The 24,064-nt window shown below is 43.8% G+C and overlaps 1 protein-coding gene across 7 annotated transcripts in view; it reads right to left on the reverse strand.

Annotated features, from left to right (window-relative positions):
• TMEM121 (transmembrane protein 121) overlaps positions 1-24,064 on the reverse strand; it is a 1,343,088-nt gene that overhangs the window by 247,972 nt on the left and 1,071,052 nt on the right. The window contains exon 4 of one of the 7 annotated variants that reach the window (XM_069637381.1): positions 9,066-9,142. The exons of the other annotated variants lie outside the window; for them this stretch is intronic. The gene's annotated coding sequence lies outside the window, so the exon portion shown is untranslated. The remainder of the gene's footprint in view (positions 1-9,065; positions 9,143-24,064) is intronic. 7 annotated transcript variants of the gene reach the window in all.

Raw genomic sequence — 24,064 nt, forward strand, 5'->3', positions numbered from 1 at the left:
GTCAGAGAACGTTGATTCCGATTCTCCACCCTCCCCTAGCTCCTCACCTTCTTCTTTCCTTTCCGTACCCTTCTCTCCTTTTCTTCTTGGTTGCTCCTTTTTTTGTGTAGATAAGGACGGCCACGGAAGGAAGCCACCGTGCCACCCGAAAAGGGTACCCGGGGCCCCCCTCCGGGAGCGCCAAAAAGGGGAAAAAGCCCAAAGGCACAAAAAAACCCTGAGCGACCCCTGAGATACTCAGGATATGAGTAATGGGTAGTCTTGAGACGGTGCCGGGCAGAAGAGATGGTCAGCGGTGGGATTCTGGAGGAGCTACGGAGGAAGGCAGTCCATGCGGTAAAGGGTTATCACTGGGTGAAACCCAGTTCAAGGAAAGGGCACCAGGAGAAGTCGGCAATCCAATAGCAGGCCAGGATCCGGTACACAGGGAAGCAACAGAAGAAGGTGTCCAAGCGGTAGAGTAGACAATCCGAAAATAACAGGCCGGGGTCCGGTACACAGGGAATCCAGCAGGAAGACCGCAGGAAGCAGAGGAGGAGACGGGGACAAGAAGACAGAACAGAGAAAAGGTAAGGAGCACAGAGTGAAGGAAAGATGGGACGGGGGTGAGCTAGAAGACTGGAAGGAGAGCAAGGGGGATAAGAGGTACGGAAATACAGGGGGGAAAAAACTCAGAGCAATGAGGAGCAGGCAAGCAAGAGAGGAGGAACGGGACCCCATAAGGATCGGGGACCGACAGGGAAAATATACAAGCGTGAAGGCTGCGAAAAGCACAGAGCGGACAGCACTCTTGGATAACGAAACCGGAAGGGTTGCAATGCGTCTGAAATCCGGAAGCGGCAGGCTTTGAGCTTCCGAGTCGCATCAGCACGCAAACACTAGAACGGTGCTGAAGGAGAACGTGACGGGTGAGCGGAGCATGCAACGGGCAAGTATCTGCGCTGCCAGTGGCTCCACAGGCTCCACCCGCCTCGCGACATGACAGTATGCCCCCTCCTAATGGCCCCTCCCCCTGGTTTACCTGGATGAAAGAAATGAAATTTGCGCAGCAGGGAAGGGGCTGTAATATGGGAGATGGGTTCCCAGGAGTTCTCAGAGGTTGGGAAGCCTTTCCACTTGGCCAAATATTCCAATTTGTCTCTGCGGTACCTGGAGTCGCAAATCTGAGCTACCTCATATTCCTCCTGAGTGGAAGCCAAAGTCATAGTGACTCTCTCAGCTTGACGAGTCCAGGTGTCGACATGAAAGTCTTTTAGCTGTGTTGTATGGAAGACCGGATGGACCCGGTTAAGGCTGGTTGGAAGTTTGAGACGAAAGGCCACAGGGTTGATCTTTTGTATTATCTTGAAGGGCCCTAAGAACTTAGGAGAAAGCTTGGATGGATGGGCCCATCGAGGGAGGTATCTTGTGGAAAGCATATCTCGAGATCCCACTTCCCAGCCAGGGACAAGTTGGCGGTGTTTATTGGCTTGAGACCTGTAACGCTCTTGAGCTGTCCTAAGGCTTTCCCTTGCCCCCTTATGTATTTCTCTAAGGAGAGTGAGGGAGGAATCTACAGATGGCACGTTGGTAGAGAGACAGGAGATAGGAAGAATAGACCGAGGATGGTAGCCATAGGTACAGAAAAATGGACTGAACCTTAGAGCAGAATGTAGAGAATTATTGTAGGAGAATTCAGCCAAAGCCAATAACGAGCACCAATTGTCCTGCTGGGAGTTGGCAAAGCACCTCAGGTATTGTTCAAGAGTTCCATTTAGCCGCTCAGTTTGTCCATTGGACTTTGGGTGAAAACCCGAAGTGAGGGTTCTTTCAATACCCAGCCGCTCACAGAGGGCTTTCCAAAAGCGGGATGTGTATTGACTGCCCCTGTCAGAGATGATTTTAGAGAGCATTCCGTGCAATCTGAAAATATCTTGGAGGAACACTTCAGCCATTCTGGCGGCTGTAGGGACTCCGGGCAAAGGGGAAAAGTGAGCCATCTTGGAATATGAATCTACTACCACCATAATACACGTGCATCCCTGAGAAATGGGCAGATCCACTATGAAATCGGTTGAAACAGAGCTCCAAGGGCCTTCAGCTACTGCACATGGTTCAAGTAATCCGATCGGTCGTTGGCGGGAAGACTTGCTTCGAAGACAGACAATACAAGACTGGACATAACGATCCACGTCCTCCTTCATTCTTGGCCAGTAAAAGTGTCGTTGAAGATACTCAAGGGTGCCTGTTCTGCCTCGATGGCCTGCAAGTTTAGAGTCATGACACCAGCTCAAGGCCATCTTGCGAAAGGCGGGCATTGGTAAGTAGAGCCTGCCCTTTACCAAGTAGAGACCATCTCTTATTTCATACACCAGATCTTTAGGATGTCTCTCAACCTCAAAACGCCCTCCTGAATCTTCCTTTACCTGTCTGAGAAACGTGGAAACCACTCCGATACACTTGGGTTGAGGGAACATACGTTCAGGAGGAGAGTCTGAATCCGGTGAATAATCACAACGACGTGAAAGAGAATCTGCTAGCACATTCAATCTCCCAGGGATGTAAGTGATGTGGAAATCAAATTGGGCGAAGAAATGAGCCCATCGGGCCTGTTGGGTGTTATAACACTCTAATTGCTTCAGGACCTGCAGGTTATTATGGTCGGTCTCGATGGTAAATGGATGTCTGCCTCCCTGAAGGAGATGACGCCATTCCACACAAGCAGATTTCATGGCTAATAATTCACGTTCGATTACAGAGTAGTTTCTTTGACTGGTGTTAAGAGTCTTCGAAAAGTATACGACTGGATGCTCTACTCCCTGAATTTCTTGGAGTAGGACAGCTCCTATGGCTGCTGATGAGGCATTGGTTTAAAGGACGAAGGGCAGGTCTTGATCAGGCTGTAGTAAGATGGGTACTGTACAAAATGCATTCTTAAGGTCTCTAAAGCTGTCTTCGGCCTCAGCAGACCATCTGAATGGGTTCGAGGACTTCTTGAGAAGTGAAGTGATGGGTAAGATCTTCTGAGAAAAATTAGAAATGAACCTCCGATAAAAGTTAGCCAAACCCAAGTACCTTTGGACTTCTTTTACCGAAGAGGGTGAAGGCCATTCTAGTATAGAAGACACTTCGTTGGGATCCATTAAAATACCCTGGTTAGACAGGATAAACTCCAGATAGGGGATATACGAAGCCGAAAACACGCATTTAGCGAGTTTGACCGATAAATGGTTATCTCTAAGTCTTCGGAAAACCTCCTTGACATGGCCTTCGTGTTCTTCAGGACTGTTGGAGTATACTAGGATATCGTTGAGATATACTAGAGTGGTTTGACATAACAAATCGGAAAACAGTCTGTCCATAAAACGTTGAAAAACTGAAGGTGCATTCACCAACCCAAACGGCATCACTTGATACTGAGTCCGAACTGAGTCCGGAAGGCAGTCTTCCATTCGTCTCCTTTCTGAATGTGTGAGTTGGTGGTAGGCGTTTCTCAAATCAAGTTTGGTAAAAATCTTGGCTCCATGGACAGCTTGTAAGATTTCTGTTATCAAAGGCATAGGATATCGATCCTTCACAGTGACCTTATTTAGGCCTCTATAGTCAATGCATGGCCTTAATTCCTTGGATTCCTTCTTGGAAATAAAAAACATTGAGGCCCCTGCGGGAGACTTTGAAGGCCTTATGAGCCCATTGGCCATGTTGTTGTCCAGATATTCTCTGAGATATTGTTTCTCCTCTAATGACAATGGAAACATTCTGCAGAATGGTACCAGAGCTCCCGGAGTTAATTCAATGCTACAATCCTCAGGACGGTGTGGAGGTAGGTCGATGGGTTTCTTCTCTGTAACTACCTCCGTAAACTCCTTTAGGTAATGGGGCAAGCAATGGACGGTCTTGGTCACACAGCTGTTACTAGTCTTGACAGTTTCAAATTTTGGCTCGGGTAAACACTCAGATTTGCAATAGGTGGACTGAAAATTCAATATGTTTCTTGACCAGTCAATATTGGGGTTGTGCTTGCGTAGCCAGCATATTCCCAGGATGATGGGAAAGTGTGCGGCTCTGATGATGTCAAAAACGATCCTTTCTGAGTGTTGTTGTATCAACAAGGTGAGTACTTCTGTGGTGTGGGTGATCAAGCCAGAGCTCAATGGTTCACCGTCCACCCCTTCTACCTTCTGGGCTTCTTGTTTGGCAATTCTTTTGACACCCTTTGGTTTAGCCCAGTGGGTATCTATGAAATTGTCGGCTGCCCCACAATCCAGTAGAGCTAAGGTAGTCACTTCAGTTGACTCTAATTTGAGAGTAACCATGAGAACCATCAAACGGGAGTCCTCTGAGACTTCCGACGAGGACACAGATAGAGGAGCATAAGGACTTGGACCAGCCTCTCCGTAGTGAGTCCCAACACTTACCGAGGGCGAGCGTTTCCCGACCTCCTGGGTGGAACATCCGGGCAGTCCCGTAACATATGTGTGGATGCCCCGCAATACATGCACAGGCCGCCATCCCTACGCCGTTTGCGTTCCTCTGGTGTGAGCGGGGCTCGAGTTGTTCCAATTTGCATTGGCTCTTCCTTGGTGGTTCGTGGGAAGGGTACGGACGTAGCCGGGTGAGTTTCTGAAAGAGGGGGTACATTTATCTTGGTTCTTTTCTTTTCCAGGCGTCGTTCCGTCATGCGGAAGTCAATTCGGAGGGTAGCCGTCAGGAGTTCAGCAAAGGATACGGGTCTTTCATTCCTGGCTAGCTCATCCTTTAAGTCTTCTCTCAGACCTCGCTTGAAAATGGCATACTGAGCCTGCTCCTGCCAACCGGCTTCGGCTGCCACCTGTTTAAAGGCGGTAATGTAAGTCAGCAGATCTAAATTTCCTTGACGGATATCAAGAAGATCTTCTGATGCCAAGGAAGTGCTTTCTGTATGCAGAAAGGTACGCTGCATCAAAGCTTTGAACGCGTCATAGTCCTGCAGGACTGGGTCCGGCTGGTTCACAAGCGGGGTGGCCCATGCAAGGGCGTTACCTGTCATATGAGTGATCATAAACCCCACGTTGGCGTGGTCCAAGGCAAAGGTTTGGGGGCGAAATGAGAAGTGTAAATTGCAGGCATCCAAGAACTCTTTGACCCTTTTTGGAGAGCCATCAAACTTGCCCGACACAAGGGGAAGCGGTGGTAAGTCAGTCGAGGGTCATTCTCTCTCAGTCATCCGTTTCTGTAGGGCAGCATTAGTGGCCTTTAGATTCTGCATCTCCACGTTTAGACTCTGGACTGCTGCTACAAGTTCTTGTACTTGCTGCGGCGTAGCCATCGTGATCTCACTCTTTTGGCGTTGCAAACTGTCACCGGGATCAGAGATATCCTCGTCAGAGAACGTTGATTCCGATTCTCCACCCTCCCCTAGCTCCTCACCTTCTTCTTTCCTTTCCATACCCTTCTCTCCTTTTCTTCTTTATTGCTCCTTTTTTTGTGTAGATAAGGATGGCCACGGAAGGAAGCCACCGTGCCACCCGAAAAGGGTACCCGGGGCCCCCCTCCGGGAGTGCCAAAAAGGGGAAAAAGCCCAAAGGCACAAAAAACCCCTGAGCGACCCCTGAGATACTCAGGATATGAGTAATTGTAGTCTTGAGACGGGGCCGGGCAGAAGAGATGGTCAGCAGTGGTATTCTGGAGGAGCTCCGGAGGAAGGCAGTCCATGCGGTAAAGGGTTATCACTGGGTGAAACCCAGTTCAAGGAAAGGGCACCAGGAGAAGTCGGCAATCCAATAGCAGGCCAGGATCCGATACACAGGGAAGCAACAGAAGAAGGTGTCCAAGCGGTAGAGTAGACAATCCGAAAATAACAGGCCAGGGTCCGGTACACAGGGAATCCAGCAGGAAGACCACAGGAAGACCGCAGGAAGCAGAGGAGGAGACGGGGACATGAAGACAGAACAGAGAAAAGGTAAGGAGCACAGAGTGAAGGAAAGATGGGACGGGGGTGGGCTAGAAGACTGGAAGGAGAGCAAGGGGGATAAGAGGTACGGAAATACAGGGGGGGAAAAACTCAGAGCAATGAGGAGCAGGCAAGCAAGAGAAAAGGAACGGGACCCGATAGGGATCGGGGACCGACAGGGAAAATATACGAGCGTGAAGGCTGCGAAAAGCACAGAGCGGACAGCAATCTCGGATAACGAAACCGGAAGCGTTGCAATGCGTCCGCGATCCGGAAGCAGCAGGCTTTGAGCTTCCGAGTCGTGTCAGCGCGCAAACACTAGAACGGTGCTGAAGGAGAACGTGACGGGTGAGCGGAGCGTGCGATGGGCTAGTATCTGCGCCGCCAGTGGCTCCACAGGCTCCACCCACCTCGCGGCATGACCGCGGGGCATAATGGAAACACCATAGATCTTTCCAGGCATACCCACCTAGGTACATGATATGAATTGTCTTGGGACAACCCCCCCTGTACTTGTTTGATTATAAAAGCCATATGATATTTCTTGAAATCAGGGAACCCAACCCCACCTTGAGAACAAGTTTTTTTGAGTTTATTGAGGGATATTCTGTGTTTCTTTTTCCCCCATAAGAATTTAGCAAAACAGGAATCAATTGCTTTATAACAGGACGGAGAAAGGGAGATTAGCAACATACAGAGAAGATAAAGTATGATGGGGAAATAGTAATTCTGATTCCAATCGACCCCACCAAGAGAGGTAAAGCGGGGACAATGAGGATACTAACTCTTTAATTCTAGCCAATAGGATGACTGAGTTATTTTTACAAATATGTTTTTTTAGAAGCCGAGACATGGATACCCAAATATTTGAATCCTTGGGGACACCATTTCATGTCTAAAGAACGAGTGTGATTGGGAGTGCAATGTATGCTAAAGGGGAAGAATCTCTGACTTGTCAATATTAAGTTTATAGCCAGAAGCTTTTGAAAACTTAGAGATTATATTGAGTAAATATTGTGCACTCAGCTGTGGATTTTTTAGGAATAAAAGTACATCATCGGCATAAGCCGCTATTTCAATGTGTATGTGAGCAAATGTAATACCCTGGATACTATCATCGGGTCATACAGTTTCTAGGAAAGGTTCTAATGCTAGAATGAAGAGGATTGGAGATAGTGGACAACCTTGGCGAGTGCCTCTAGATAAAGTAAAAAAGGAGGAAAGTTGACCATTAACAAAGACTGCAGTTCTGGGGTTGGACTATAGAACCTTAATCATAGAAAGAAAAGGGGGGCCAAAACCATGCCACTTAAGGGCTTCAAACATAAAATCCCATTCAACTCTGTCGAAATGTTTTTCTGCATCAAGAGCAATAGCAGCATGGGGGTCATTTGATTTATGTATTATATCTATGATGTCTAGAAGAAGTCTGATATTGGAGGAGGCAATTCTACCTTTTACATAACCAACTTGATCTTGTTTAATAAGGTTCGGTAAGAATAGGAGGAGTCTATTGGAAAACCAATTAGCATAGCTTCTAAAAATGAACCTTGGGCTGCGTTATTTGAAATGAAATGGGAATATAGTTTATTAGGCTTCTGGACAAGTAGATCAGAAAAATGAGCACCAAAATCAATGGGGAAACCATCGGTCCTGGAGATTTTCCTTTTTTCAAATTCTTAATAGCCAAATATATTTTGGAGGGAGTTAATGGTGCATTAAGTGAAGTGAGATCGACTTGGGGGTAAAAGCTGCTGGGTATGTCATATAGAAAGTCATAAACAGCAGGATTGTAAGAAGGGGCTTCAGAGGCATATAAATTGGAATAAAAATGTTTGAAAGCTTGGATAATTTCTTTATCTGAACATGTCCTATTCCCTGAATGATCTCTTATGGCTATGATTTTCGATTTCTCCTTTTTAAGTTTAAGGTAGGTGGCTAAAGTTTTACTTGTTTTATTAGAGAATTGGTAAATGTTTTCTTTATATTTAAGCAAATTGGTACAAAAGTATTGTGTAATGATTTTATTATATTGGAATCTTAGTTTCAAAATATCCTTAAGAATAGAAGTAGAGTTGGTGCGGGCAAATTGAATTTCTAGGGTTTTTAGCTGTCTAAGAATAGATTTTGATTCAGATTTAAGAATTTTCCTTTTGTTTGCAACATAATAAATAATATGACCTCAAAGAAGTGCTTTGTAACAGTCGCAATTGTTGGTGATAGACGTGTCTTGATACTTATTTTCTGAAAAATTGTTGTTATGTGGTCATATGATGAACTGTGTAAATGATTGATCATTTAGTAGGCTGGTATTACATCTGAATCTGTTAGAGTTGGGAGCAATGGTTGGGGAAGCAATATGGGTGTGTATTGGTGCATGATCAGAGATAGTAATAGATTATATATGAGCAGTAAGTAGGGATCAGCGGAGGTCGGGCCCTAAATATTGAGATTGTGTATACTGTTGAATCAACTGTTAACTTAAGAATAGCCCATCTTTCCAGGCTACCAGATTCTGTATAAAGTACTTTGCATCTGAGGATTTTACATTCTGGAAGAAAAGTCACACTTTTTTGCTGCTTCCTGGTTCCATTTTGCTGAGTGACTGTATTAGCTGTTTTGTTTGAACTTTTCGTACAAAGTCTGCTAGAGGTGATGGCTATTTTGCATGGTTCGAGTTTTATCTGCTCTAATTCTGCGTTGTTTTCTATGGAGTTCCTTTTTGGTAGGCATACTCTTGTGTATGTTGGAGAAAAAAGGAAAGTGTGGGCTTGGAAGTTGTGCATTGTATTATTGTGCACTGTGCATGAGTGTCTGAATATGAGGGTAGGCATATATAGAGGAGCATGATTGTGCAAAGGGCTGTTACATTTGGTTGGGAAGGTTGTATTGGTATGTGTGTGTGTGTTCCTGTGGGAAAGGTTTGTTCAGTGTGTATGACAGTGTAGTGTGCTTGAAGAAGAAAGGACATTACAATGTTTTTATAAAACTAGTGCGTATTACCATACTGGTGTTCTGATGACAATACAAAGAGTAGACCTGCCAAGGTGCAATGAGTAAGGGTGAAGTGAGTGCTGCGGAGTTGGATATAATTGTCTAGGCTACAACACAACAACACTGCACTGTCAGAACACTGCTACAGTACTACACTTACTTTGTTGGCTGTGAAAAGTAGATTTATTCTCGGTTTTATCTTCCAGCAGAGACGTCACTGGCTTTTAGGAGGCGGTTCTACATTGCAATAGCAAAAAAAAAGAAAGTTAGTGGGTGTGTTTGTTAATGGTACAATAATAGCACTAGGAGAACACATTATTTTAGATTATTGGAGGATTTGTTGGCAGGAAGAGTTAGTGTGTGTGTCCAATTGTACAGCACTGCATACGAGTGGGGACTTGGGAGTATCACATTGTTGGTATGGGGGCCAGTGCTGCAGTGATAACTGTGCCCTATGGGGCTGCACTTTTGAAGTGTGTGAGATGTTGTTGCTTTTTTATTATTTTTATTTTGTTATTGTGCATTTGCCAAAGATATGACATTTTACATAGTTTAGAGAATAAAACCAAAGTTCACATACATATACAAACATTTTCAACTTCTTATTCCATACAGAGGATAATATAACATAGACAATAATAAAAATAGAAGAGGAGAAATCATACGCCTAAGAATCATTCCATAGGATACATGACATTATCATGTGTTTGCTAAAGCCCAACATTCACAACCCCCTTATTGTGAAAACAAAGTCAAAATATCGAGGCTGAATACCCCAAAAGGAAATACACTGAACACAGGTTACAAAGGAACATACAAAGATCTTTAATTTATACTGAATCAGTTACAAAGAACAAAACAAAATCAGATAGCTATCGGCCCTCAGTACAACACAGCGAACTCCAGCGTGATTCAGTGTGTTCAGTGAGAGACGTTGTACATTAGAATTCGTTGCTCTTTTATACCATTTGCGAACATGATGTCCAACCCTACTTCGGGTTAATATTCCTCTAATACATTACTGATCTAGGGTTCATGCCGAGTTTGCATATCCACATGCAACTAGTTTGCCTTTAATACATACGTCAACAAGCCTACACAGCAACTGTGTATTCTAGGATTTCTCATACAGGTCTTCTCAAATATTAATACAATGTAGTTAAAAAAGTGTTCTTAGTTCAGTATTTGGATACATTGTTCTTAACACATGATCGTGGATTAGTTTAATTGGCGCGAGTAATCGTTTACACACAGGTCAACGAAGGACAAGGTCTCAGTTCACGACCCCAACAAGTGGCCTGCAGGCAAGTTACATATTAATTACACACAGAGGTCAAGACAGCCATGTTGTATTTCGGAATGACATTGTCCACCATTTTAACTCACAGGGTGACTTTACAGAGAGAACCCGAAATGGCGTATTGACCTAAAATGGTGGCTTACATTGATTCTAAGGTCAGGACCTTGCAACACGATTTTCTTCGCAAGTGGCTTATAAGCAGCTTGACGTAGGACAATATACACATATTCGTTGCAATAGAAGGTACGATATAATTTCTCATTTGACAAACCCTCCTTTTGGCCTATGCCAAGTGCTAAACTACTTCGGATCTCCTTGCAAATAACTCCATGCATCATCGTCCATGCACCCTGAATCACTGTCAGAAATATCTATCGCCATCAGGTAATTTGCTAAAATTTCCTTTAACACGTATTCCTTGGAGGTTTTATCTGGGGCATACACTTTATGTCCTATCGTACCTATCGCTTGTGCGCAACATCCCCCTAGCATCGTACATATACTGGGTAGACACTGTATACAACAACAAAGGAACAACAGAATTCCCAAAATGATCAGTAAGACCGAAAGTACCTTCCAACCCCAAGATTGCAAGAAGTCCCAGAACCAAGCGCTAAGATCCCAGTTTCCCTCGGGAACATGCACTGCTGAACTAAGGATGTGCAGATTCTGTATTGCCTTGAAGATAGTTGGGGAGGAATCTGGCACGAAAACACAGCAAGCGGACCCCACTAATTTACAAACTCCACCACGTTTAGCCAGAATGACATCTAATGCCATACGGTTCTGAAGCTCTACTAGTCTTATCGCTTTCTGTTCTAATGTCATATTATAGAGTATGTCTGTGGTCTGGTTGATGGTTCTCTCCAGTACTCTCGCTAGTCTTCTGATATCTTCGGAATTCGCTATCTGCCCCCAAAATGGCACAACTGATTTTGCTATATCTCCCAAGACCTGTGCTGGTGTGTCACCATTCTCGTCCCGCCGTGGACGGGCCTTTGAAACCTCTACTGTACTAGTTATAAACACCCCAGGTAACAGGATACCTAAATAACAGGTTCCCTGCCAATCCCTGGGCAACCATGGAAAAGCTACATTACTGCAAACAAAGTAGACAGGTTCACCTACATATAAAGGTCTGTCTTCCCCAGTCAAATTTGCAACATTGGCACAACCTCTAAAATCTCCCATTGACTGAGTACCATTCTTCTGTATACAGAAAGAAACTGAATCGGGGCTATGGTTAACAGTGTAAGAAGGAGGCATGGCATCCTTATTGCCTATCGGAGCCATCTTGAAAGAAATCCAAGATTGGAAAGGACGAGACAGTCTGTCAGAAGGCCTAATAGAAGCAACTTTAAGCTTACTCCTATTTGCGAAAAAGCGAGCATCCCAGGGGAGTCAGAACACGTTTCTCAAAGCTATTCAAATTAGAACCATCAAAGTTCCCCGAGATGCTATCATTCCAATGGCAAAAGAATAGTGCTCTAAGAGAATCATAACAAGCAGTTGTCAAAGGTAAAGGATGAATATACAAACCTAGCCCCTTAACCCCATGTTGTGGTAAATGCGTATTAAAAATGGCATGCATGGCATTCATGATAAGTAGCAGAGTATTATTGTGGTACCTTTGTCTATGCTGGGAGTCCCTAGGGGACAGAGTATGCAAATGTACAAAGGGAGTAGGAACAATAGGTACATTTTCAGTCGGTAACAAGGACTCTAAAGGATGAGTTTCCTCGAGATACCATAAGCCTAAGACAGTGACTATTATAAAACCAAATATTTTTATAAAAACACAGCAATACATTTTCGGGGCCCAAGCTCTATGTCCATTATCCCGGTTGGTCACACAATCATTTAAAAGTTCCATACGAGCGGTAGCAGTGGCAGGCATTCTAATATTCAAACGGAAACCTCCAATGTTCGTTGCTGGTGACCTTGCGGCCTCGCGACTTCTTAGTCCTTCCACAACCCTAGCCAACAGAATCCCCTTTCTCAAATTTGGGCAAAAAAAGCCCTTGATGATCCTTTCCTTCCCCAAATGCACAGCCGAACCGTGCCGTAAGTCTATCAGATGCACAGCAAAACCGTGCCATAAGTCTATTTTCTTGGACTCAGATTGTACCTTGCTTTTCCCGGTACTGATTGATCCAGAAACAATGTGTCATCACTTCCCGGTCGAAGCAATGTATCAGAGACAAGTGAAGATGCCGAATTTGAAACAGCAGTTTCCGGATGCAAAACGTTTGGAGAGTGTGGAGACATAATGGCTGGTATCCCAAGCCTCACGGGCTCAGAAAGATTCTCTGATACACTCTCAGCGCTATCTACTGCTTTGGGATCATTGGTTGCATCTTTAGCGAGGGGTTCTGTTTCTTCTGTATCGTGTGGCACTGGGTGTGGAAGTTTCTTGACATGCGACGCGTGGATCCAATTCTTTCTGCCAGAGACCAGCACCGCCGTCTGTGTGACCAACAGGACCTGGAATGGGCCCCGCCAGTGAGGTGCACGGCAGGAAGAGCGTTCAAATGCCTTGATGAGCACCCAGCTCCCAGGCCGTATGCTGTGGCCCGGGCCCTCGTATTGCACAGGTAAAGCCTCTCGCACCTGGTGATAAATCAAATACAGGTTTTTAGTCAACTGGCTGCAATAATCTGAAAGTAATACATTTTCAAAATTTCTCAAAGATCTACATTTAGGAAGGTTCCAGATATTAGCAGGTCTCCCCATTACCACCTCAAATGGAGAGAGCCCAGTCTTAGTTTGAGGGGTTGTACGCATGGCTAATAACACAATCGGTAAGGCGTCCGGCCATTTTAATTTAGTGCCGGCACAAGTCTTAGCGAGATTGTTCTTGATGATACCATTGTGTCTTTCTACTAGTCCGGCGCTCTGAGCGTGTCTGGCCGAACGGAACCATTTGTCGATCTGTAATGCCGCACATATCTGCAGAATTACAGCAGCGACAAAATGTGGACCATTGTCCGACCAGATGACTCTTGGTAGCCCAAACCGTGGGAAGTATTCTTTTAACATGGTTTTCGCAGTAGTCATGGCTGTAGCATCTTTGACAGGGAAAGCCTCAACCCATTTACTAAAAGCACATATCCATACACGGTCCTGCTTTGAGCAGAGAAGTTCCTAAAATCCACTCCAGTGATCTTATGAATAGTCATCAGGACTCTCTTGACACCTTTAAAAAAGCTATAGAGGAAGGTACACTAAACATTGAAACACTTATGAAGTCGCTTCAGACAGTGGCGTCGACGAAGGCCCAGGAATAAGTAGTACCTCCTCCATGTATTGAACCAAAAAGTTCAGTGAAAATCCACCATGAAATCCTAGACATCTTGAGAAAAGCCATACATATCAACGACTTGTATGATGAAACCTCGAGTAAAGCAACATCCACATCTGAATTCCAGATCTTGAAAAGTGAATTTCCCCCTTCTGTGCAAAGCAAATTGAAATACCCCGAGAGCTCACCTGAAGTCGTGAACAAACTTCATCTTGTGGGCCTCGAAGGCAATAGGGATTCGACTGCAGGGATGAGGATTAATCAATCTTTTATTTTGTCGCTCTTCTCTCGCATACCTCAACTCAGAATGGTTAAATCAGAGGACATCCTTAGAGTCTCGATTTCACAAACTGACAACTGTAGAGCAGTATGCTACCTGAGCTCTGAAACAATATTGACATTTATATGGTTTAATCGTGAAGAGATTAAAAACCATGGGCTAAATCTAACCACCCACGAACTAGAATCGCAAGACAATGATTTCCTTGCCTATAATGACCCAGCTGTCACTGCAAAAGCAGCAAGCGTAACTAGTGCTCAACAAACCAAGGGTAGCATTGATGGTGACGTCCACACACTCCTAGCGCATATAGCCATAACAAAGGATATCCCTTGGCTTGAACCAATGCTCACTGCTATTTTAGGATCTAAAATGTCATCGACCACCTCATAGCTTGCACAACATAGCTCAGATAAGATACTTTCATGGAATACCTGTGGTTATGCTAACTTCATTGGATGGAATGCTTATTTAACTCCCGAAAAACAACCAACGATTCTCATATTACAGGAGACCATGAAACTGACCAAATTTACCATCCCAGGGTTTACCACGTATTGCAAGGTTGCAACGAGACCTTTTTTAGTCCGGCCCAGTGGTGGCCTGGTAATTGCTATAAATAATTCGGTCAATCTCCAGTCAAAGTGGGTATGGGAATCTGCAAACCTATTGGGTGTACTTGTACAGAATTTTTTGTCAAAAATGATCCCTTCAATCTTAATTATCTCCTTATACTGGAACCCCGCCACATCCTTGATTGAAACGATGCTTGATGAATTGGATGAATGTTTAGAGAATATATCCAGTAAATACCAACCATTAGAAATTATCATTGGCGGTGACTTCAATTGCGACTGTAGAGAACTGAGTGAATGTGGACCAGATAAGCCCTCTTATCTTTCCCGGGGAAGGGGCTCACAATTCAGGGAGCTACTGGAAAATTGGGATATGGACATAGTTGCAAGTAATGAGGTGAAGTCTCAGATTACATGGTCCCGTGGATCCAAATCTTCGACAATTGACTATCTACTATTACATTGTCTACGCATTGTAGCCGTATCCTAACCAGTGATCATGCACGTATAAATTGCATTTTGAAATGGGAATGCATGCCTTTGGTTATCGATCCCACACTCTTCTTAGTAGAGATTGACTGTCCCCTAATTTCCATCAGATGGAATCAAAGCTTATGTCAGCAATTTGTTAACTATGTATTTCAACAAATTCAGTCATCTCAACTTTCTGACAATACGCCTGAATTGTTAAGGATAAATGGTTATTCTGAGGTGATAAAGAAAGCCCTATCCATATTCAGTAAAAAGTATACGGAGAGTGCTCATCCCCATCCATTTGACTCCACCTGTAAGATCCTAAAACGTGAAAAAAACAAAGCAATACGACAACTCAAAATATTGGGTATGGGAGCAGACCACTTCAGGTTTATCCAGGCACAAATTCTGAAAGAATACAAGAGGAACCTGAAACACGCTTGCATATTGAAATACAACAGAGAGAACTGTGATCTAATAAGAGCCATAACTGTGCATGACACTAGAACTTTATGGCGCACAATCAAAAAGGATGATAAAAGAACTCCCCTGATTACCCTCTCTTGTATATCTGAAGGAGTATGGTATGATTACATATCAGCTAAATTTCGCATCCCTTTGAGATTTGAATCTGTGCCAAATGTGCAATTGTGTTATAGCAGGATCGCCCGATTGAAATGGACACATGATGATCTTAAATGGGCAATATCGAAAACATCTTATTCTAAATCAGCAGGCCCCGATGGGATTCCTCCCTGCCTCTATAAAGCTGATCCTGAGTTTTGGATAGAAATCTTAAAACCTAAATTTGACTCAATCATTAGTACTGGTCAAATTCCTCCCTCATGGACAACAGCGAATATTGTCCCACTATTCAAAAAGGGCGATCCTTCTCTTCCACAGAACTATAGACCTATCTCATTGATTGACACAGATGCAAAACTTTTTGCCATTCTTCTCCTGCACGACCTTGAAAAATATATTGAAGAGAACAACCTTTATTCTAAATACCAAACAGGTTTTAGGAAAGGAATGAGTACCTCGCTCAACGCGGCTGTCATGTATCATCTTGTCGCGGGCACAAAAGGCAAGAACTCTCAATCCGTATATATGGCTTTGATAGACATGACATCAGCTTTTGATAACATCGTACGAAAACTATTATGGAATAAATTGAGATCAATGGGAATTCCTACAGTATTACTATATTGGTTTATTCAATTACATACTAACACCTCGTATAAAATAAAAATCTCTGCAGATGGTAGAACAACCGATCCCATCACCACATCCATTGGTCTTAAACAAGGGTGCAATTTAGCCGCAATTTTCTTTAATCTTTACCTTTCTGATCTTGACAAGGAGTGGGATCACAGTAATTTATTCTCAGTTAAAGTTGGTGCTTTAAGACTTAAATGGATTGCGTTTGCCAACATCATAGTCTTTGATCCTACGCCTGCTGGATTGCAAATTAAGCTTTTGCTTTTTCAGGATTTTGCAGTTGCTCATAATCTCACTCCAAACCCTGCAAAAACAGCCATTTTAAAATTTGGTACTAACAAAATTGTAAGGGATACAAATGGGAAATTATGTAAACTCAAATCCCATGTACCTGTAGTGTGATATATCTCGGCTATAACCTGACAGATCAAAACTCATTAAAAGCTTGGACTGACTTAATCAAAAATAAGTTGCAGCCTTTATTATCTCAACTAAAAATGATTTACACAAAATATTGCAAATTCTCACTAACTCCATTGATTGACTTTCTGACACTAAAAAGTGAATCGGTCATCTTATACTCCATTGACATGTGTCTAAAAGATGTTACTGCATTTTTGAATACCACGCAAGGATCAATGATAAAATCTGCCATGCACCTTCCCTGAATATACCAAACGCAGTGATACGTCACGAGCTCGGGTTGGTTGCACTATCCACACGCTGGAAATGGCGTCAAATATCAGGCTACGTTAAGATTCATTTTGCACCCAAAAACTCCTTGTACGGTGATTTGAACAGCATGCTGATGTCCTCCTCTTCTGCTTCCTTTAATGAATACAATAGCAACATGCAACATATCTTGAACTCCTTAGGTATTACCATAGAAGATGTATATCAACGTCCTGCTTTTGCAAAAAAGAAACTTTTTGAACAAGATTGGAGGAACACAATCGATACTATATCAACATATCACATGTACAGGGAGTATGGTGCGTTCTTAAAACGACGTATGCCCCGATATGACCACGTGGTTTTATTTCCATGCAACCATACCCGAGAAGCCTATATTAGGTACAGGTTAAATCTATACTATACAAGAGAACTAATTGCTAATTGGGCTAAAACTGGGAAACCCAAGGTAATGAAGTGTCGCTTTCCATCGTGCAAGGAACCGATTGAGACAATGAAACATCTTATACTAGAATGTCCACATTTTAGTTTAATGAGGACTAATCGGTTCTCGAAATTTGTTAGTACAGATTTTGAAGATTGCTTGCAATTTCTATGGACACGCATGATGCAAGGCACCCACAAACCGATCATATTTGAATTGGTCAGCCTGTGTAAGCATATCAAAAAAGAATTGCTTAAATTTTAAGACTTGGAAGATATATAGTGTATGACACAATATCCTCCATTTTTGTAACCTGTGAACAATATGATGTAAAGTTTTATGTTGAAATATGAATTTAAATGATAATTGAAATGTAAATATTTTATTCTTATTTTTGTAATTGATTTTGTAAAGGTTCTACAAAGTTACTTTTCTTTGTAACTGAACTAAATACGAATAAAAAAAAAAAAAAAGCACAGATGACCACTAATACGTACTTCATATTGTTGCACAGTTCCATTTCAATAAAATCAAAGTGGATTACCTCGAAGGGGACAGAGGGTGGCCCAAAACTTCCCCTTGGAGTTGCTGTCCCCTTTCCGACATTGTGTTGTAGGCAAATCATGCAGTCCTGAACATAGCGCTGGGCAATTTTCGAAATGTTGTCATTTGCCCCAACTTTCTCTAACATTTTCATTACTTTCTAGGCACATACATGCGTAGGACCATGGGCCATGATGACCATCATCATTACATGCGGGGAGCGGATGAGTGCGGAGGGCGGGTGAGAGTGCGGAGGGATGATGAATGCGGAGGGCGGATGCGCGTGGGGAGCTGGTGAGTTCCGGGAGCGGGCAAGTGCAGAGAGCAAATGATTGCGCAGGGTGGATGAATGCGTAGAGCAGATAAAGTTATGGTGCATACGAGGGATAAAGCAGAGGAGTTACTTAGGCCGGGTGAGTGCACAGAACAGATAAGCATGTAGAACGGATGAGTGTGAAATGCATGCAGAGCTGATGAGGGCGTAGAACAGATGAGTGCTGGGAACTGATGGATGAGCGGAGCGGGATGGATGGGCAGAGCAGAAGAACGTATTGGAGGGCCACATAGAACAGACTAGTGTGTAGGGCCGACAAGTATATAGAGCAGACGAGTCCATATGAGTGAAAGAGGGCATATGAAAAAAGGGGTGAATAGAAGGGGATGAGTGTGTAGAGGGGCTGAGTGCATAGAGGGGCTGAGTGTGTAGTGGGGACGAGCGCATTGAGGGGGCGAGTGCGTAGAGCCGATGAGAGAACAAAACAGGTGAATACATAGTGCGTGTGAGGGCATAAAATGGACGAGTGCCTGGAGCGAACGAGTGCCTAGAGCGAACGAGTGCCCAGAGTGGAACTGACCTGTTACTAGAGCGGATGAGTTGCGTAGAGATACTGAATGTGTAGAGTGGATGAATAGAGTGAAGTGGAGCACGTGGGGCTGTCAAGAGTGCATGCATGGAGTAGACAAGTGTGCATGCGTGGGGCAGACTAGAACGCGCAGGGCGGACTTCAGCGCGCTGGGCGGACTGGAGCGCAACAGAGCGGACTGGGACACATGAGTGCGTCGAGCGAACCGTTGTGTGTGGAGGAGATTGGGATGCATGGAGTAGATAGGAGTGCATGGAACGGACTGGAGCGCATAGAACTGCGTGATGTATATAGTATGGTCTGGAATGCAGAGAATGTTTTGAAAGAGCATATAACACATCATATCACACCACCACGCTTACTCTCCCCTCTACACCACCACTCAACTAGAACACAGATACTATGACACCATTCGGTATAACTGTTCCCATACTAACATCTGCCGCATACTCCACAGCATTCTAAGTAAAACACTGCTGGTTACAACCCCCAAAGCCAGGCGTTCTCCACAGGCCTAACACAGCCACATTCGGTTTGGATACATCCTGCCAGAATGAACACATACTCCGGATCTCTCAACCACCACACCTACCGCTAAGAAGCAGCTATTACACAAATACTGCACCAGCTGCACACATAGCCGGTGTTCACACGCACCTGTGACTCTACTATCTCTACTGATCTGAACTTCGGTTCCCAAGGGAGTTCAACCTACCAGCGCCTTCAGACCATACCAATGGTATATAAGGCGCTATATAAATGCAAAATAACATAACATAATGTCAGGGAGTAGCCATTTCCCTTCAACTATGTCCACCCAACACCCGTCATCATTGAGTTTCCCCAAGCCTTCAGCCCACCTCTTGGATTCTTCTCACGTGGCATCAGCTTGGATATCTCATACAGACCCAACACTCTCGTCCATTGCATAGGCATTTACAGTCTCCCTTGAAACATACATCTCCGTAAAGAGATCGGTAGCAATTTGTCTAGCTATCTGATCAGCGAAAGTATTCCCTTTTCCTATGTCATCTGTAATCTTTTGATGTGCTGCACATTTCATAACGGCTAACTGAATAGGGAGAGCAAGCGCTGAGAGCAGTTGTACTATTAGGGAGCCATGTTGGATCTTGGTACCATGTGAAGTTAAGAACCCTCTCTCTGACCAAAGTCTCCCAAAGTTGTGAACCACCCCAAAGGCATACTGACTATCAGTATATATGTTTACTGTAAGCCCTTCAGAAAGTTCACAAGCTCGGGTCAATGCTATAATCTCTGCGGCCTGCACAGAGTTATGCGCGATTCTCTTGGTTTCCATGACCATGCTTAATGTGATGATTGCATAAGTAGCTGTGGATGTACCATCCGGAAGTTTGAAGCAGGAGCCATCACAAAACAGCTCTCCTTGCGGATTGTTCAAAGGAGCGTCTTTCAAATCAATTCTACCCTTTGTCTCTTGTTCGGTAGTATGCAGACAGTCATGTGACACTTCATCGCCGCAAGCAATACCTTGCGGGAAAGGTAGGAGTTCAGCCGGATTAAGAATACAACACCTATTGATTTGGATGTGAGGAGCAAACCAGATCAATTCATATCTCGTCAACCGTGCGGAAGTGAGGTGTTGTGTTTGGGTTCAGTTCAGTAGAACATCTACAGAGTGAGGCACCATCAGGGTTAGATCATGGCCTAGGACCAGCTCGCAAACATCTTAGCAAAGCACATCTTGGCAAAGCGCATGCTACAGGATCATGGGCGGAAGAAAAGTAACTGCACGGCCTATTCTTCCCTCCATGTTCGTGCGTTAATACAGCCAAAGCACATCCATCACATTCATGCACAAACAACACAAAGACCTTTTCATAGTTTGGTGTGCCCAAAACTGGTGCCGAGCATAATGCAGTCTTGAGCAAATCAAATGATTGCTGGTGTTCCGCGTTCCACTGCAATGGCGAAGAAATGCCCTTCTTTGTCAAAGCCAACATCGGTTTGATCACTAGTGAAAAATTCGGAATCCACAACCTACAGTAAGAAGCCATACCTATCAAGGCTCTAACTTCCTTCTGTGTATTTGGGACAGACATGCCAGAAATGTGTTTTATACGTTCAGATGTCAATCTTCTTCCCTCCTTTGACAGGAGATAGTCTAAATAAGCGACCTCCTGGCAACAATATTTAAACTTTTTAAGCGAAGCTTTGTGACCATGTTTAGCAAGATGTATAAGCAACAATACAGTGCCCTCCTCACAGGCGCTCTCAGAGTCAGCAGCTAAAAGCAAATCATCAACATACTGAAGCAATGTACAAGTAGAGGGCAATTCAAGGGTATCAAGCTGTTCTTTCAAAGCCCTACTGTAGATGCTAGGACTCTCTGTGTACCCTTGAGGTGCACGAGTAAATGTGAATGAGCGTCCCCCTAAGGTGAACGCGAACAAGTATCTACTATCCTTGTGTATAGGAATACTAAAGAAAGCATACTTCAGGTCCACAACACTAAAGTAAGTAGCTGTAGCTGGAATCATGGTCAATATTGTCGTCACATCAGGCACAATTGGAAATTGCGGAGCGACGACTTTATTAATGGCACGTAAATCAAATATGAAATGGAACGGAATTGCATTATCGCCTTTCTTGTACACGAGTAAAATCGGACTATTGCACAAACTTCCTGAAATTTCCTCAATCATCCCCCGATGCACAAAATCGGAAACAATGCCTTTCAAAGCTTGCTCACCCTTAACTGAAATCTTATACTGGGGAATGCGTGGCAGCGCAATTCCATGTTTCAAAACTATCTTAACACGCTCAATCTGTAAAACACCAACATCATTGTCGTCAACAGCCCATAAGCACTCTGGTACATCACTGAATTCTGGTGGCAAAGGTCTGTTTAAGAATTGAGAGACAGAAAGTTGCTGTGGTGAAATCGTCAAGCGCACTCCATCAGAAGAACAATAAATTATTGCATTTAATTCTTTCAATAGATTCAACCCCAGAAAATTCTCTCCACAATTTGAATCAAAAGGAATGGACAGTGGTCCGTAAAGGGACCCAAAGAAATAGGTACCGGAGAAGAAACTGGACAAACAACTGGTGTGCCAAAAAACCCTACAGAAACATTGGTTTGCCCTGACAGTGGAATGTTTGGAACCCGTGAATGATCAATGGAACACTTCTGTGCTCCAGTATCTATCAAAAACTGATGTTTCCTATTTCTCACCACCATTTCAACGTAGGGACCTTTCTGATTGACGGGGATGGGTGTAGGTTCCAAACCCTGCTTCAGGCAATCCTAACAAAACAGAATATCATCAAAAGGAAGCTCTTCAGATAGATATGCAGCAGAAGGATGATCAAATATGTTCCTAGTATCCACACTCAAAAGTCTGATTATCCTGTGAAAAAGATTGCTGAGGGTCCTGTGCAAACTGACCTCTACCAGGGCCCGCTACACCGGGGCAACCTCTGGATTGTCTACCCATATTCCCAAATGTGTTATTCGGCCTCTGTCGAAGGATGGGGCATTGTGCACGCCAATGACCCTCTTGTCGCCAATAGGCACACTGGTTAATGCTCACAGGACCCAAGGGCACATTCCCTTGTGGAACATACTGACCTCTAATCTGCAAACTACCCCCTCTGGGGCCTCTAACAATTTGCTGTAATAGTACTTTAGTCTTTAAATCACCTTTTCGTTTTTCAACTCTATCTTTTTCATTGTTGACACGATTCTCATAGTACTGAGCCATGTACAGTACGTCTGATCGGGACTTCGCCTGCCAAGCACTCACAGAAGACATAATTTGTGACTGGATGTCGGGCAGCAATCCACGCACAAATTTGTCCACAAATAATCTTTTCCCAGACTCTGTGCCTAAGTCTTGTCCGCTGAAATCCAAGAATACCTGTTCATACCGATTAAAGAACTTGATAGCACCCTCAGACTTCCTTTGGACACAGGCCATAAGTTTGTCCCAAATAATTCTCTTCTCAGGAATTATGGTTTTCAATTTTGCAATGATTCTATCAGGCAAAGTTAGTATCACCTGGGGCAGTCTTCCACCAGCTTGCCTTTCTCCATCGAATCGAGTTATGTTCGCCCATGTATCTCCCAACCCTGGTATGTCGTCTATAGTTCTAACTTGTTTCCACAAATCTACGGGCATGAGTACAGGAAATAACAAATCAATATCACCTAGAGTGAATAATGAGGACTGCAAGATGGACTCTATTTCTTTATAGAATCCTGTCGGATTTTTCTTAATATCAGGAATAAATTGTCTAATAGTATTCACTTCCTGTCTTGAGAACGGGACGTGAACAAACTGCGATACATAATGTGCAGGAATGTCCACAGCGACTATACCCGCCGCAGCATCAGCCGCAATCTCGCCCTTCGGGACAAATGTCAGAGGAACCTCTCTCATAGGCAACTGAGAAGTAGGCAACTCCGAATGCTTACTAAGCAACAGAGCTAAGTCGAGCACTAAAGCAGTCGAAGACTTGTCAAGTGAAAAATGTCTCTTATATATATACTCAATAACTCTGTGGGACAACTAATCTTTCTTTTTACACAATCATCCTGTAGGTACTCTATTATTACCTGTTTCACTTTCCTCTGCATTTCTGGCGTATACTGACTATATGTGTCATATACCTCAACTGGAGTTATCGACATATCTGAAATCCATCTAAGCGCGTCTTTCATACAAACTTGTGCTTCCTCAGATATCGATTTTCGACAAGGAAGGAACAGTTTCTGTACATACATACTTTCCCCCTCGTCATCCTCATTCTGTAACCTTTCCAACTCCTTTCTATATTCAAATAACCTCTCGACATGCTCATTTACTTTCTCCACAGTGTCTCTTGAAAACGCTAAAGTGTTTAGATCCCTTAACCCTTGCGGGAGATCTATATTATTTAATTTGCCCCACATTACACATAAACAAATCCCTAAACCTTCAATAAAAACATTTTTCTCAGGAAAATTATCCATATTAAAAAGTGTGGCAAAAACGTTAGCTTGATCATCTCTCTCCATGCAATGCTTAGCCCATGCAATCCAATCCCGTTTCTTCTCTGGCGGTACAGTATTGCGGGTGACAACCCTTGACTCCACACCCTGATCGACTACAAGCGGCACAAGACCACTTGGAAGAGGGGGAGCAGGCAAATTCAATGAAGGTACTGTTACTGGTGCAATAGGAAGGGGTGGAGGAATAGGTGGAGGAACAGTAACTGGATGAAGAGGAGCATTAGGAGGAACAGGAACAACAGGAAGAGGCAAAGCAGCAGGAAGCGGAACATACGGAGGTGGCGCAGAGGCACCAGGCCTTCGCTCATTTAACAATTTGTTGATGAATTTGTCGGGAACATGAAGGTCTTTAGAAGGATACATTTTCTGAATTCCAAGTGAGAAAGCCCTATCCATATTCCTAGTCGACTCAGAATGTTTATCTTGGTCATACAATAGTGCTTTTTCGGC

The sequence above is a fragment of the Ambystoma mexicanum genome, chromosome 14 (assembly GCF_040938575.1).
Source record: "Ambystoma mexicanum isolate Mex_15411 chromosome 14, UKY_AmexF1_1, whole genome shotgun sequence".
NCBI classification, from domain to species: domain Eukaryota; kingdom Metazoa; phylum Chordata; class Amphibia; order Caudata; family Ambystomatidae; genus Ambystoma; species Ambystoma mexicanum.